Consider the following 12427-nt stretch of genomic DNA (forward strand, 5'->3'; position numbering starts at 1 on the left):
TGTTGATGGTGAATAAAACCACTAAGTTCAAGAAGGGCAAGGGTAAGAAGAACTTCAAGAAGGACGGCAAGGGAGTTGCCGCGTCCGGTAAGCCAGTTGCTGGGAAGAAGCCAAGGAATGGACCCAAGCCCGAGACTGAGTGCTTTTATTGCAAGGGAAGTGGTCACTGGAAGCGGAACTGCCCCAAATACTTAGCGGACAAGAAGGCCGGCAACACCAAAGGAACTACGGAATAAACGGAGACTGGCGAAGCACGAGGTGACGATGCGCGTCGGGAATGGTTCCAAGGTCGATGTCATCGCCGTCGGCACGCTACCTCTGCATCTACCTACGGGATTAGTTTTAAACCTTAATAATTGTTATTTAGTGCCAGCTTTGAGCACGAACATTGTATCTGGATCTCGTTTAATTCGAGATGGCTACTCATTTAAATCCGAGAATAATGGTTGTTCTATTTATTTGAGAGATATGTTTTATTGTCATGCCCCGCTGGTCAATGGTTTATTCTTGATGAATCTCGAACGTGATGTTACACATATTCATAGTGTGAATACCAAAAGATGTAAAGTTGATAACGATAGTCCCACATACTTGTGGTACTGCCGCCTTGGTCACATTGGTGTCAAGCGCATGAAGAAGCTCCATGTAGATGGACTTTTGGAGTCTCTTGATTACGAATCATTTGACACGTGCGAACCATGCCTCATGGGTAAGATGACCAAGACTCCGTTCTCCGGAACAATGGAGCGAGCAACCAACTTATTGGAAATCATACATACCGATGTGTGCGGTCCAATGAGTGTTGAGGCTCGCGGAGGATATCGTTATGTTCTCACTCTCACTGATGACTTAAGTAGATATGGGTATGTCTACCTAATGAAACACAAGTCTGAAACCTTTGAAAAGTTCAAGGAATTTCAGAGTGAGGTTGAAAATCAACGTGACAGGAGAATAAAATTCTTACGATCAGATCGTGGTGGAGAATATTTAAGTCACGAATTTGGTGCACACTTAAGGAAATGTGGAATAGTTTCACAACTCACGCCGCCTGGAACACCTCAGAGAAACGGTGTGTCCGAACGTCGTGATCGCACTCTATTGGATATGGTGCGATCTATGCTGTCTCTTACCGATTTACCACTCTCATTTTGGGGCTATGCTTTAGAGACTGCCGCATTCACTTTAAATAGGGCTCCGTCGAAATCCGTTGAGACGACACCGTATGAATTATGGTTTGGGAAGAAACCTAAGCTGTCGTTTCTAAAAGTTTGGGGATGCGATGCTTATGTCAAGAAACTTCAACCTGAAAAGCTCGAACCCAAGTCGGAAAGATGCGTCTTCATAGGATACCCCAAGGAAACTATTGGGTATACCTTCTACCTCAGATCCGAAGGCAAGATCTTCGTTGCTAAGAACGGGTTCTTTCTGGAGAAGGAGTTTCTCTCGAAAGAATTGAGTGGGAGGAAAGTGGAACTTGATGAGGTGATAGGCACCCTTCCGAACCGGAAAGTAGCGCAGCGCGGGAAGATGTTCCTGTGGTGCCTACACCGACTGGGGAGGAAGTTAATGATGATGATCATGAAGCTTCGGATCAAGTTACTACTGAACTTCGTAGGTCCACAAGGACACGTTCCGCACCAGAGTGGTACGGCAACCCTGTCCTGGAAATCATGTTGTTAGACAACGGTGAACCTTCGAACTATGAAGAAGCGATGGCGGGCCCGGATTCCGACGAATGGCTAGAAGCCATGAAATACGAGATAGGATCCATGTATGAAAACGAAGTATGGACTTTGACTGACTTGCCGGAAGATCGGCGAGCCATAGAAAACAAATGGATCTTTAAGAAGAAGACAGACGCAGATGGTAATGTGACCATCTATAAGGCTTGACTTGTCGCTAAGGGTTATCGACAAGTTCAAGGGGTTGACTACGATGAGACTTTCTCACCCGTAGCGAAGCTGAAGTCAGTCCGAATCATGTTAGCAATTGCCGCATACTATGATTATGAGATATGGCAGATGAACGTCAAAACGGCATTCCTTAACGGCTTCCTTAAGGAAGAGTTGTATATGATGCAGCCGGAAGGTTTTGTCGATCCTAAGAATGCTAACAAAGTATGCAAGCTCCAGCGCTCAATCTATGGGCTGGTGCAAGCATCTCGGAGTTGGAACATTCGCTTTGATGAGATGATCAAAGCGTTTGGGTTTACACAGACTTATGGAGAAGCCTGTGTTTACAAGAAAGTATAAAGGCCTATTTGAATAAGTGTTTTTCAATGAAGGACCTTGGAGAAGCTGCTTATATATTAGGCATCAAGATCTATAGAGATAGATCAAGACGCCTCATTGGTCTTTCACAGAGTACATAGCTTGACAAGATATTGAAGAAGTTCAATATGGATCAGTCCAAGAAGGGGTTCTTGCCTGTATTGCAAGGTGTGCAATTGAGCACGGCTCAATGCCCGACCACGGCAGAAGATAGAGAACAGATGAGTGTCATCCCCTATGCCTCGGCCATAGGGTCTATTATGTATGCCATGCTGTGTACCAGACCTGATGTAAACCTTGCCGTAAGTTTGGTAGGAAGGTACCAAAGTAATCCCGGCATGGAACACTGGACAGCGGTCAAGAATATCCTGAAGTACCTGAAGAGGACTAAGGATATGTTTCTCGTTTATGGAGGTGACGAAGAGCTCGTCGTAAAGGGTTACGTCGACGCTAGCTTCGACACAGATCTGGATGACTCGAAGTCACAAACCGGATACGTGTATATTTTGAATGGAGGAGCAGTAAGCTGGTGCAGTTGCAAGCAAAGCGTCGTGGCGGGATCTACATGTGAAGCGGAGTACATGGCAGCCTCGGAGGGAGCACAGGAAGCAGTCTGGATGAAGGAGTTCATTACCGACCTAGGGGTGATTCCCAATGCGTCGGGCCCGATGACTCTCTTCTGTGACAACACTGGAGCTATTGCCCTTGCGAAGGAGCCCATGTTTCACAGGAAGACCAGGCATATCAAGCGTCGCTTCAACTCCATTCGTGAAAGTGTTCAAAATGGAGACATAGATATTTGTAAAGTACATACGGACCTGAATGTAGCAGATCCGTTGACTAAACCTCTCCCTAGAGCAAAACATGATCAACACCAGGACGCAATGGGTGTTCGATTCATCACAATGTAACTAGATTATTGACTCTAGTGCAAGTGGGAGACTGTTGGAAATATGCCCTAGAGGCAATAATAAATGGTTATTATTATAATTCTTTGTTCATGGTAATTGTCTATTATTCATGCTATAATTGTATTGTCCGGAAATCGTAATACATGTGTGAATACATAGACCACGACGTGTCACTAATAAGCCTCTAGTTGACTGGCTCGTTGATCAACAGATAGTCATGGTTTCCAGACTATGGACATTGGATGTCATTGATAACGGGATCACGTCATTAGGAGAATGATGCGATGGACGAGACCCAATCCTAAGCATAGCATAAAAGATCGTGTAGTTTTGTTTGCTAGAGCTTTTCCAATGACAAGTATCTTTTCCTTAGACCATGAGATCGTGCAACTCCCGGATACCGTAGGAGTGCTTTGGGTGTGCCAAACGTCACAACGTAACTGGGTGACAATAAAGGTGCACTACGCGTATGTCCGAAAGTGTCTGTTGGGTTGGCACGGATCGAGACTGGGATTTGTCACTCCGTGTGACGGAGAGGTATCTCTGGGCCCACTCGGTAATGCATCATCATAATGAGCTCAATGTGACTAAGGCGTTAGTCACGGGATCATGCATTGCGGTACGAGTAAAGAGACTTGCCGGTAACGAGATTGAACAAGGTATTGGGATACCGACGATCGAATCTCGGGCAAGTAACATACCGATCGACAAAAGGAATTGCATACGGGATTGATTGAATCCTCGACATCATGGTTTATCCGATGAGATCATCGTGGAACATGTGGGAGCCAACATGGGTATCCAGATCCTGCTGTTGGTTATTGACTGGAGAGGCATCTCGGTCATGTCTGTATGTCTCCCGAACCCGTAGGGTCTACACACTTAAGGTTCGGTGACGCTAGGGTTGTAGAGATATGTGTATGCGGAAACCTGAAAGTTGTTCGGAGTCCCGGATGAGATCCCGGACATCACGAGGAGTTCCGGAATGGTCCGGAGGTAAAGAATTATATATAGGAAGTCAAGTTTCGGCCACCGGGAAAGTTTCGGGGGTTACCGGTATTGTACCGGGACCACCGGAAGGGTCCCGGGGGTCCACCGGGTGGGGCCACCTCTCCCGGAGGGCCCCGTGGGCTGAAGTGGGAAGGGAACCAGCCCCTAGTGGGTTGGGCGCCCCCCCATGGGCCTCCCCCCTGCGCCTAGGGTTGGAAACCCTAGGGTGGGGGGGCTTCCCACTTGCCTTGGGGGGCAAGGCACCCCCTTGGCCGCCGCCCCCCACCCTAGATGGGTTTGGCCGGCGCCCCCCTCCCATGGGGCCTATATAAAGGGGGAGGGAGGGCAGCAATATCTCAGCCTTGGGCGCCTCCCTCCTCCCCTGCTACACCTCTCTCTCTCGTAGAAGCTCGGCGAAGCCCTGCCGGCATCCCGCTACATCCACCACCACGCCGTCGTGCTGCTGGATCTCCATCAACCTCTGCTTCCCCCTTGCTGGATCAAGAAGGAGGAGACGTCGCTGCACCATACGTGTGTTGAACGCGGAGGTGCCGTCCGTTCGGCACTCGGTCATCGGTGATTTGGATCACGGCGAGTACGACTCCGTCATCCACGTTCATTGGAACGCTTCCGCTCGTGATCTACAAGGGTATGTAGATGCACTCCTTTCCCCTCGTTGCTAGTATACTCCATAGATGCATCTTGGTTAGCGTAGGTAATTTTTAAAATTATGGTACGATTCCCAACAGTTAGATCTTATGATGTTTCTCCCCCTCTACTCTCTTGTAATGGATTGAGTTTTCCCTTTGAAGTTATCTTATCGGATTGAGTCTTTAAGGATTTGAGAAGACTTGATGTATGTCTTGCCGTGCTTATCTGTGGTGACAATGGGATATCACGTGATCCACTTGATGTATGTTTTGGTGATCAACTTGCGGGTTCCGCCCATGAACCTATGCATAGGGGTTGGCACACGTTTTCGTCTTGACTCTCTGGCAGAAACTTTGGGGCACTCTTTGAAGTACGTTGTGTTGGTTTGAATAGATGAATCTGAGATTGTGTGATGCATATCGTATAATCATGCCCACGGATACTTGAGGTGACATTGGAGTATCTAGGTGACATTAGGGTTTTGGTTGATATGTGTCTTAAGGTGTTATTCTAGTACGAACTCTTGAATAGATCGATCCGAAAGTATAACTTTGAGGTGGTTTCGTACCCTACAATAATCTCTTCATTTGTTCTCCGCTATTAGTGACTTTGGAGTGACTCTTTGTTGCATGTTGAGGGATAGTTATATGATCCAATTATGTTATTATTTTTGAGAGAACTTGCACTAGTGAAAGTATGAACCCTAGGCCTTGTTTCCTATCATTGCAATATCGTTTGTGCTCATTTTTATTATTATTTACCTTGCTGTTTTTATATATTCAGATTACAAAAACCTGTATCTACCATCCATATTGCACTTGTATCACCATCTCTTCGCCGAACTAGTGCACCTATACAATTTACCATTGTATTGGGTGTGTTGGGGACACAAGAGACTCTTTGTTATTTGGTTGCAGATTTTCTTGAGATAGACCATCTTCATCCTACGCCTCCCACGGATTGATAAACCTTAGGTCATCCACTTGAGGGAAATTTACTACTGTCCTACAAACCTCTGCACTTGGAGGCCCAACAACATTTACAAGAAGAAGGTTGCGTAGTAGACATCAGTGGTCAAAAGTGATCGGACATGAAGACCATGGGTTGAACTTTGGAGCGACTGGCTCCATCGCATAGATGTCCCTCAGCGCGCGTTTGCGCTCCCTCTTGGGATATGGGTAGCGTATATCATGTTCACTGTTTTAATTTGGGGAGGGAACTTCTTCTGTCCTCCTGTGTTCGGCGGACGGGACTCCTCATCATCGTCCTTGCTTTGCGACCCCTTCTCCTTGTTCTCGGCGTTTAATTTGCCGGCCTGTTTAAAGACCCAACAGTCTCTGTTGGTGTGATTGGCTGGTTTGTCTGGGGTACCACGGAACTGTCATGGACGATCGAGTATGCGGTCCAAACTGGATGGGCCCGGATTGTTTCTTTTATATGGCTTCTTCCGCTGGCCGGACTTGGAACCACTGAATCCGGCATTGACCGCTGTGTCGTCGGTATTGTCACCGTTGCTTCGACGCTTGTGCCTGTTGCGTCGGGGCTTGCCGTTGCTGTTTTTGGTCTCAGATGTGCCAGCTTTGCTTGTAGTGTTATTGCTACGGGCTATCCAACTATCCTCGCCCGCACAAAAACGGGTCATGAGTATCGTGAGGGCTGCCATGGACTTTGGCTTTTCTTGGCCGAGGTGACGGGCGAGCCATTCGTCGTGGATGCTATGCTTAAGGGCCGCTAGGGCTTTGGCATCCGGGCGGTCGACGATTTGTTCTTTTTAGTTAGGAAACTGGTCCAGAATTTCCTGGCTGACTCTCCGGGCTGTTGAACTATGTGACTTAAGTCATTAGCATCTAGAGGTCAGACGTATGTACCTTGGAAGTTGTCATGGAAGGCGTCTTCCAAGTCCTCCCAGCTGCCAATAGAATTTTCAGGAAGACTGTTTAACCAGTGTCGAGCTGGTCCTTTGAGTTTTAGCGGGAGGTATTTGATGGCGTGAAGGTCATCACCGCGGGCCATATGAATATGGAGAAGAAAATCCTCAATCCATACCGCGGGATCTGTTGTTCCATCATGAGATTCGATATTTACGGGTTTAAACCCTTCTGGGAATTCATGCTCCATTACTTCGTTAGTGAAGCAGAGGGGGTGTGCGGCGCCTCTGAATCAGGCCAAGTCGCGACGTAGTTCGGATGTAACCCGTCTGCGGTTTTCGTCCCGGGCGTGGTTATGTTTGTCACGTCCGGCCAGATGGCCGTCGTCGCGTGTCAGGGCACGCCCCCGTGATCTGTAGATCGATCTGGTCTGGCCTGCTTTGTTCTTTAGGTCCTGCCGCAGGTCATATGTATAACACCGAGCTGTTTTATCTCTGCCTTTACGGCGAGGTAAGGCTGGCTGGAGTTTGGCTTGAGGTGCCGCTTTATCCCGGCCGCGTGGTGGTCGATCAGCCGCGTTACGCGCTGATGGTACGGGCTCCAACGCCTCGTCATCGAATTGGGGTAACAATTTGCGCTTCGGGTAACTTTTGGTTGGGCGTTCCAGGCCGTATTCCTCGGCTGCCGGGACATTAGTCCATCTGTCGTTGAGCAGATCTTGATCAGCTTGAAGCTGCTGCTGCTTCTTTTTCAGGCTCCTCGCAGTGGCTATTAGCTGGCACTTAAAGCGCTCCTGCTCGAGAGGTTCCTCAGGCACGATGAAATCCTCGTTGCCGAGGCTCACCTCATCCTCAGAGAGTGGAAGATAATTACTGTCCTCCGAGTCTTTGTTTACGGCCTGTTCATCAGGGCTGACTCGCTCGTCCTCCCATTCGTCATGTTCGGAGGTTGGCTCAACGGGGTATTCCTTGTCTTCGGCATCGCCCGGAGTATTGTTTTCTCTCATGCCGGTATCACTATCTTTTCCACGGCGTGAGTTAGAGCGGCATCGCTGACGTCGGTGTTTTGGCTGTGTCTCAGGAGGTTTATCCTCGACTAGATCCTTCTTGTTATCGCCACTGTTCTCTTTAGGTGTATCCACCATGTACACGTCGTACGAAGAAGTGGTCTTCCAGCGCCCGGTAAACGGCGGGTTTTGGCCCTGCTCCTCTTTGGCATCGTCGTCCATACCGTCGATGTCTTCGAAGCCGTAATCGAGCATGTCGGTTAAGTCTTCGACAGTGGCTATGAAGTGGGAGGTGGGTGGGAAGTGAAATTCCCCGTCATCAGCCACCAGTTCGAACCGGACATAATTCGGCTGTGAGTCCCCTTCTAAGGAGAGGGTTTTTAATGAGTTTAGCACATCAGCTAAAGGTGAGTGCCGGAAGATGTCCGCGGTGCTGAATTCGACGATCGGCTCCCGATCAGGCTCGATGGCCGCGGATGCACGTGGTTCGGAACCTATGGCCGGAGACGAATCCGAGGTTCCAGTGACGCAGATCCCGCTCGAGGTTGGGTCTGTGTGCGGCTCCAGCGCCGCTGAGTCTGCGGCTTCCATGGCGGGGTTGAGCTTCCCGTCCTCGGATGGCGCAATCTGCTACGGATCTAGGGCCAGAGCAGTTACAGGCGCTATCTCCTTTGTATGGTCCGATGATAGATTTAAGTCATGTTCATCGCGGAGGCAGGGAGCGGCTGACGTGGGCTCGAATCCATCGAAGATCAAGTCTCCGCGGATATCAGTGACGTAGTTCAAGCTTCCAAATCTGACCTGATTGCCAGGGGCATAGCTATCGATCTGCTCTAGATGGCCAAGCGAGTTGGCCCACAGTGCGCAGCCGCCGAATACGAAGATCTGTCCAGGGAGGAAGACTTCCCCCTGGACAGCATTGTTGTAGATGATTGACTGGGCCATCGAACCTTTTGGAGATGACGCAGCGGAACTCTCAATGGAAGCACCAATGTCGGTGTCAAAACCGGCGGATCTCGGGTAGGGGGTCCCGAACTATGCGTCTAAGGTCGATGGTAACAGGAGACAGGGGACACGATGTTTACCCAGGTTCGGGCCCTCTCTATGGAGGTAATACCCTACTTCCTGCTCGATTGATCTTGATGAATATGAGTATTACAAGAGTTGATCTACCACGAGATCGTTATGGCTAAAACCCTAGAAGTCTAGCCTGTATGATTATTATTGCGTGTAACGCCCACAATGCGGCTATATCTCCCACGTGTCGAGGCATGACTTAGAGGCATAACCGCATTGTGGTTTTGTCGCAAGAAGGGTCATCTTCACACAATCCCATGTAATGAACAAGAATGGGATAACGAGAGTTGGCTTACAATCGCCACTTCACACAATACATAAATTAATTCATACATCATCCAAAATCCACACATAGACCGACTACGGTCAAAATCCAAATGAAAATAAGATAACCCCAAATGCTAGATCCCCGATCGTCCCAACTGGGCTCCACTAGTGATCATCAGGGAAAGAAACATAGTAACAACCATGTTCCTCGTCGAACTCCCACTTGAGCTCGGTTGCGTCATCTGCACTGGAATCATCGGCACCTGCAACTGTTTTGGTAGAATCTGTGAGTCACGAGGACTCAGCAATCTCACACCCACGAGATCAAGACTATTTAAGCTTACAGGAAAGGATGGTGTAATGAGGTGGAGCTGCAGCAGGCACTAAGCATATATGGTGGCTAACATACGCAAATGAGAGCGAGAAGAGAAGCAACGCAACGGTCGCGAAGCTAGAAATGATCAAGAAGTCATCCTGAAACTACTTACGTTCATGCATAACTCAAACCGTGTTCACTTCCCGGACTCCGCCGAGAAGAGACCATCACGGCTACACACACAGTTGATGTATTTTAATTGGGTCAAGTGACAAATTCTCTACAACCGGACATTAACAAATTCCCATCTGCCTCATAACCGCGGGCACGGCTTTCGAAAGATAATACCCTGCAGGGGTGTCCCAACTTAGCCCATCATAAGCTCTCACGGTCAACGAAGGATAAACCTTCTCCCGGAAAGACCCGATCAGTCTCGGAATCCCGGTTTACAAGACATTTCGACAATGGTAAAACAAGACCAGCAAGACCACCCGTTGTGCCGACAAATCCCGATAGGAGCTGCACATATCTCGTTCTCAGGGCACACCGGATAATCTAAGCGTAAAGGTACCAACGTAACCCAAGTTGCCAAGGGACGGTCCCGCACGGTGCTCTAGTTTGGACCAACACTCGGAGGAGCACTGGCCCGGGGGTTAAAATAAAGATGACCCTCAGGCTCGCGAAACCCAAGGGAAATGGCGTAGGTGGCAAATGGAAAAACCAAGGTTGGGCCTTGCTGGAGGAGTTTTATTCAAGGCGAACTGTCAAGGGGGTCCCATAAATCACCCAACCGCGTAAGGAACGCAAACTCAAGGAACATAAAACCGGTATGACGGAAACTAGGGTGACAAGAGTGGAACAAAACACCAGGCATAAGGCCGAGCCTTCCACCCTTTACCAATTATATAGATGCATTAATATAATAAAAGATATTGTGATATTCCAAAATATCCATGTTCCAACATGGAACGAACTTCAACTTCACCTGCAACTAGCAACGCCATAAGAAGGGCTGAGCAAAAGCGGTAACTAAGACAAACAACGGTTCGCTAGGAAAGGATGGTTAGAGGCTTGAAATGGCAAATATGGGAGGCATGATATAGCAAGTGGTATGTAGCGCAACATGGCAATAGAACGAACAACTAGCAAAGCAAATATAGAAGTGATTTCGAGGGTATGGTCATCTTGCCTGCAAGGTTCTCAGAGTTGTCCAAAGCTTGATCCTCGTAAGCGTACTCAACAGGTTCCTCATTCACGAACTCGTCTCCCGGCTCTACCCAAAACAAGAACACAAGCAACGGAACCACAATCAATCACGGGAAATGCACAAGCAACATGATGCAAAACATGTATGATATGCGAGATGTGGTATGCGATGCATATGCGTGCTCCGGAAGAAAAATGATGAACAAGGCAATAACTTGGCAAACCAAGCATGCTAATGGAAAGATGAGATGATTTCGGTCGAAATCGATATAAAGATCACCGGAAACGGATGCACGGTTTGCAAATGGCAAGCAAAACAAGAATGACACGATTCTGTGATTAACAGCATGATAGCACTTAGAATACATCAAGTAACTATGCTACAGCACTCCAACATAGCAACAAAACATATGGAAGTAATCTAGAGGAGATGCTTGACAAAAGAGGAGCAGTGCGCTACGGCTAGATCACAACATAACAGGTTCAAACAAGCATGGCAAAAGTTCAAAAGATATCAGGTTCACAGACTTGATGAAATTACTGGACATGCCTGAAACAGCATCAGGTAGCAATGTTCAGAGCAAGAAATCAACATGCTACAGGAACTGAACATAGCAAGACAAGGCATGGAATGAATCTACTAAATGCATAGAACAAAAGTCCCTTACTGACCATGAGCCAAAAAGGACTAGAAGATATTATGGCAACCATGTAAACATAACAAGTTTCGTTAACAGGTTCCAGACATTAGACGAAAACAGAGCATGGCAGAAACAGTAATATGAAGGCATCTTGGTGAGCTTGATGCACTCACCACAAAGCAATGCATGACAAAACAAGCATACCTACAGCAAGATGGCATGTATATGAAGCTATCCATGGCAAGAGAAAGTACATATCATTTATGAAACAACTACAACAACCTTGGCAAAATTGAATAACACGTAAACAATCTGCCAGAAATATTTTATAGCAAAAGTAGAGCAAGATTAAGACATGCTAGGACACTCTATAATTGCAAACAGGGGCATGGACAGATAGAGCACAACTATATCTACAAAACATCCTTACTGAACATCACCAAAAGGAGCATGGATCTCTCTGTAGCCACATAGATACAAAGCAACAAAATAACAGCAGACAAAGACGGTAAAATTACTCTCTGAAATCAGAAACATCACGAAGCCTAGTTTGCATGCTTGTGCTAGTCACCACATAGATCACAAAAATACATGTCATACACCTATGTAAATATGGCATGGTATACATCAAAACACATGTAGAGTTGATGCCCATAAGGTGGACACATCAATAGCAACAAAAATAACAAATCCTTGAGTTCTGATAAGTAACATAAGTTAACAGCAGTTAGCACTCTTGCACCAGATATATGGGCATCAAGATAGACTCAAATGAACATGGCACAATGGAACAAAATGAAGAGAATCTCCAGCCGAACATTTTGATATATTACACGCACGAAACGGAGCTATATCCAGAGAGTTACGCCATGATGAAGTATGCAACATAATATGAAATTAATCGAGACTTGGAGAAAAATCAGGGGGGGAAACAGAAGTCAACCCTCTCGTTGGATCGGATCGGGATCCGGCTCGGGCTCTCCGTGGCTCGAAGTTCACCAGAGATGGAGTCGCGGTGGTCGGAGGAAGGAGAGGTAGGACGGGGGAAGCTCGAGGGGGGCGAGATCCGGCCGGGATTGGGCTCCCGCGACCGGGATCCAGCGATGGCGGCGGCGGAGCTCCGGCGAAGGAGCTTGGGCACGGGTGCGGCGAACGGCGGCGCGGGCTGGAGCTCGGGCTCCGGCGGACGGCGGACTCGGGCGCGGGGAGGCGCGGGGTGTGGAG

The sequence above is a fragment of the Triticum aestivum genome, chromosome 2D (assembly GCF_018294505.1).
Source record: "Triticum aestivum cultivar Chinese Spring chromosome 2D, IWGSC CS RefSeq v2.1, whole genome shotgun sequence".
In the NCBI taxonomy this organism is placed as follows: domain Eukaryota; kingdom Viridiplantae; phylum Streptophyta; class Magnoliopsida; order Poales; family Poaceae; genus Triticum; species Triticum aestivum.